Raw genomic sequence first — 5308 nt, 5'->3', positions numbered from 1 at the left:
TTCTCAGAACAAGGCAGATCCAAACTACTGACCACTGCATTAAAAAGGTCCAAATGTGGCTGAGATATGGTAATGGTGAGATAGCAGTGAAATACAGCTGCATTTCTGTTGTATTATTGAATTGCTTATCTTGATTGCATTTGCAACATTTTCAGTCTTTCAGTAGAACAATACTTGAAAGCTATAGAAAAGTATTCATTGCCTTAAAAGTCTTAGTGTTGTCTGGCATCAAGCCAGTTTAGTAATCCTTCCCCCCCTCCCCCTTCTTCTTCTTTCTCTTTCTTTTAATCCTGTGCAAAAGAATGGTCTGTATTCACCAAAATTATCAATGAAAATTGCACTATTAAGTCTGACTTGCTGGACTGTGTTTTGGCAGTGGAGTTGCTCATGATGCTGTATGCTAACAACAGGCTGACATTTCCAGCAGAACTCCTTGTTCTCAAGAGCTCATGCCATGGTGTGTCTCAGCTCTATCATAAAGCAAATACCTGCTGCCTGTGTGTTAGAACTTTATTTATTGGCCAGTCTGACATATTGCTGCATGGCAAGAAAGTTACTGACACTGGGTTGGATTTTTAAAGGGTGTTGGGCTCCAGAGGCAGATTTGGCTCTTAGAGCGTTTGGGAGACTTGGATTCAAATTCTGCCTCCTGCACAGAGCCACGGGGCTGATATAGCTCCTTGCTTCTCGAACCTGGCCTTCCCCCACATGCAAAATGTGGGTAACAGTATGTGCTCTGAGCTAAATAGGTGCTCTCTCACTCTCTCCAGGAGGCAAGTCCAGCTGCATTGATTTTGGTGGTACTGCTGTAAAGCTTTATCATGGAAGGATGGCAGAGAAATGAAACAAAGCTAAGGCTGTAGTTTGATGAATACTGGGTGCTGGTATTGGCCGTGAAAGCAGCAAGCGGCGTTCGCCTAGCCTCTAGCTCTTTGTCCTTGGCTTTGCTCTGTTTTCTTAAACTGTCTTTGGGGTTTTTTGATCATCTGTGCATTAGCAAATCTGTATGTTTGTACTCTATATAAACATAGAGTGAATGGAAATGTTTTTATAGAAGGTAATTAGTTGGATAATTGCACTGAACCTTAGTTTTTAATGTATATCGGTAAATATGGACTACGCTTTTAGCAACCTGTGCACATTCATCCAAAGCAATGGAAAATATTCCCAAGTGATTTTAATTTAAGAAGAGATGTTAAAGACAGAAATTGGACACTGTACATGGCTGTAGCTTCTCAGGCCCTGGAGGCTTTCAGTTCAGGGCTGATGACTGTAGCTTTTGTTTCATTTACATTGCAAATGAAATCTTATGGTACTTTTGGTCTTTATTCACGTTTGCCTCTGAAACGGTGCCTGGCAGTTGAATCTGTGTCTTTGCTGCACAAACATTGCCTATTCGTTACTAATGTTCAGTGGAGACATACACGTACTCCGACAACAAATGCAGGGCCGATATCAAGCCGTGCAACATCTGCTAAATTCACATGGGGAAAGAGAATAGGAAAACAAATACACAAAGGGCACAGCTACTGAGATGGTAAATATTGTTTTTTCCATGCCACACCCAAGCCAAAAATAGAGATAGAGGGGCCCTTAACAAAGCTTTATTCAGGTTCCTGACAGCTGACAGTAGCAGCTTGTTTTCCACTGAGCTGTAAGTGAACAAGACTGGCAGCTTACTTCAAAAGCCTGAATTTACCTGAGACTTACGCTGCTTTTACTATGAGTCGGTCAGAAGTAGATGAGCAGAATAGCTCCGTGGAAATTTGTAGTGTTAAAATCATGCAAATGCGATCACTATCAAGCTTGCGTACCATCAGAGGAGTAAGAGCTGATAACACTTTTCTGGGGGGAAAGGAACTGCCCCTAACGTGGAGCAGTGTGGATTTGCTAGCTGGGCAAGAGGAGCAGCAGGCAAGGGAGCCCAGGGGCTGGCTGCAGGCCGCAGTCCCGGAGCTGGGAGGTGCCCTGGCATGGCGGGCGGTGGGGAGGACCCCCGCTGCACTGCTGCACTGCTGCACTGCGGGAGGGAGCGCCCGGCGCAGCCCAGAAGTAAGAGGAGGAAGTCCTTGGGCGGCTGTGTCAGGGCACAGGTGGTGCTTTCTGCCTCCTAGACTGTTGTACAGAGCGCAGGTGCTTAATAAGGTAGATAAAGCTGGGCACTCCCAAATCTACTGTTGATAAAACCGTTACAAAGTGGCTGTGGGATGAAAGGGGAAGTTAAGTGTAATAAGTACACCCCAGTCAATAAATACAGTCATTGCAATAAATACAGGCAGTCAGAGGAGGAACAGACCCGCAGCCTGACAGGTCCTCAGGACTGTGGCAGTGTGGCTCCATGTGGCTCATTTGGGATGCTCCCTGCCTCTCCTGCCTGAAAGCTGCTTTCAGAGACTCTGCATCAGGGTATATCGTACGAGGACATTAATGCCAACCTGCCTGGGCAAAGTGCGTTAACATCCAGATGCACCTGTCCTGAGCACAGGAGATGAGGCAGAAGTGAAATAGTCTGTTTTGATATAGTCTGGAGAGCTCGTGTCCAGCACAGGCAAACCTGTACTGCTGCCATGCTGTCATTTTCTGCTAGCAGCAGTGTGCTGGGTAGCACTGGCACAGCTTACATTGGTCTATTTCTTTTTCCCCTGGTCTTTGTTGACAGTGTGAGGATTTTTTACTATTCCCACTGCAGCCAGTGTGAAAAGTTCCCAGGGTAGACTTCAGGTTGAAAGGGTTTTCAGTCGGGTGTGTGTTCTTGACATGGGATACTCTTGTCCTTGTAACTCAGCTCTTTCAGGAAAGCAGATTGCCTGCTACAGCAAGGCGTTGGACCTTGTTTACATAAAATCAGACAATTAACTGCTCTTTAATAGAGATATACAACTATATTAAATAGTTGAGAAATGATGCAAACTTGAGCCAGGTGCTGTTGGTAACACCAAAAAAAAAGTAAGCCCCAAGGAGATGTCTTACTCCTCGCTATCCCAAATGGAAAAGTAACTTATGTGACCTAATAATAGAATATTCAACCAGAAATATTTTTCTAACCAGAAAACATCTGTGCCTTTGCAGCAAACATCTGTGGTTAAAGTGAAAAAATGGAAGTTAAATAAACTTGTATAAAAACCGCAGACAGAAAAATGTCACACAAAAAAGAAAACTTGGCCATTTTTTCCCTGCTTCCTGCTGTAAGTGATTAAATGTTTAGTTTCCAAACAATGTACTCGGCTCTTAATAAAATGTTAAAGTTCCTCCATATGTCTATGTGAAAGTGACTCAGAGGAGAGCTCAAAGGAAAATTGCTGCTTTCCCCCCCCCTTTCCAATAATCCCTTTTGACCTTTCTACCAAAACTCATTTATTTTGTCCATTTTGATATCAGACTTTCAGTAAGAAAAACTACATCATGTTTTATACCTATTCTCCTTCGCAATACATCCTGCTTGCCACAACTCTTCTGTAGCTCAGCAAAAATCAACAATTGCCATGTATCATTGCTTGGGCATGAAGTTTACTTCTCTAGCATGATCAGATGCTAACTGAAGTGCTCCTGGTTAAGGAGCAGTGGGGATTTGGCCTCCTGCTCTGCATTAGCCGTGCCCTTCCCATGACAACTTTGTTGTGTGGAAATCACGGGCATACTCTGCTGACAGGTGATGATATATAATCCTCAGATAAACAGGGTCTGAAGGAGGAATTATAAGTTCCAAACAAATGTTTATTATCTGGCTACATTTCATCGTGTTTCAGGAGGCTGCGTGTGTTGAGTCCCCCCCACCCCAAGTCTTATGTGAAATGGTACCAGTGGAAGATGTAGATAATGCTGAGGCAGTTTTTAACTAGATACTGTGCAAACATAGCAAAAGACCATCCCTTCCTGAAAGACGTGAAGAACGGCTTTCCTTGGCTTTCATTCAGTAAAGCCTGAGAGCAAATACTTACCTTAAGTAAGTTTGTTTGAGATCACTTACAATCAACTGTGTGGTTAGAGAAGGGCCTCAGTACTCATAAATGTTTACTCTGCACAGTGACCGCTTTCAACCAGGCTTTCCAAGAAAGCTGCAGTTCCCTTCTCTTTGTTCTGTCTTCCCACTTACCTAGAACTGTGCAAAAATCATCAGGCTGATGATTTTCAGTATTAGCCTTAAATCTGGTACAAGTTTCCTGAGATTTGAAAGCCTTTTGGAAGATCTGGATTGGCTTTTGACCAATGCTTGTCCTAGCTCTGGGTTTGGGGTAGAGAAAACTATTCCAGACTTCTGGTAATGTTTTGATTTTTACGTTTGCTTGACTTCCCTCAAAATCCAAGTGAAAAAAATCTCTCTTGGGTTTCCAATAATCTCAGTTTCCAACAACCACTCTCTTTTCTTGTTTATGAGCAGGAATTATTTGATTTGTATGCCCCCTCCATGAAACAACACTGCATTTGGCTTTATGTTGATGTGACGAAGCAAGAGAATAGGTTGGATTATTTCATTAGGAAAAAGAGTAATAACTAAAGCAGTGCAAATTCCTGTAATGAGTGTAAAATTGTGATTATAAAGAACACCTGAACTGCTAGAGAGCTAGATGGCAAATGCCTAATTTGTATTCCTTTCTCTAGGAAAGGAGTTACTGCTCTCTCTCATGCAATGGCCAGTCTGTCTTTCTGGTCACAGAGTAACTTTAGTGTTTGTCCTACCTTCCACCCCACAAAGATACTTTGCGTAATTAACATTAAACATATTTAACTACTGAACTACTAAGTGCTGGTTTACCATGACGCACCCAATTTGTACAAACATTTCTTAAAAGAGACTGGCCATGGCAGGCTGTTCCTAGCGTGTCAGGTGCCATGTTCCTCCTCAGTGAAAATCTGTGTAATAGGATGGCTGTTTATTTGGGAGCTGGTGCGTTCCCCTCACTCCCTTAAGATTTAAATTTAGCTTAGCAAATAAACTCCTTATCTACAAGAGTTTCTAAATAGATTTTTGTAAATAATTTAAGTAAGTTCAGAGGTCAGTTATAGCAAATTTGGAATAGTTCTTTTAAAGTGTAGTGGCTTCTTGCTATATTCCCACCAGTGTAGTTGTAAGCTCCTCTGCTGGGAGGTTAGGCGTACAATTAGTTTGATATAAAATGTTTTGATGTCTCAGGCTGAACATACTAGGCCATATTAGGGTCTTGGCCCTTCTCAACATTAGACCTACTATGTTTTGAGATGGGGACCTTGAAAGTGAATGACAGTATTCATTTTTTTTAAGCACTACTGGTAAACTTGTTGGGGTTCAAATTTTCTCAAATTTATTTTAAGTACTGGTAATGATAAAACA

The sequence above is a fragment of the Haliaeetus leucocephalus genome, unplaced genomic scaffold (genome assembly GCF_000737465.1).
Source record: "Haliaeetus leucocephalus isolate CR32 unplaced genomic scaffold, Haliaeetus_leucocephalus-4.0 Scaffold439, whole genome shotgun sequence".
NCBI classification, from domain to species: Eukaryota; Metazoa; Chordata; class Aves; order Accipitriformes; family Accipitridae; genus Haliaeetus; species Haliaeetus leucocephalus.
Note: the sequence above shows the minus strand (reverse complement) of the source record.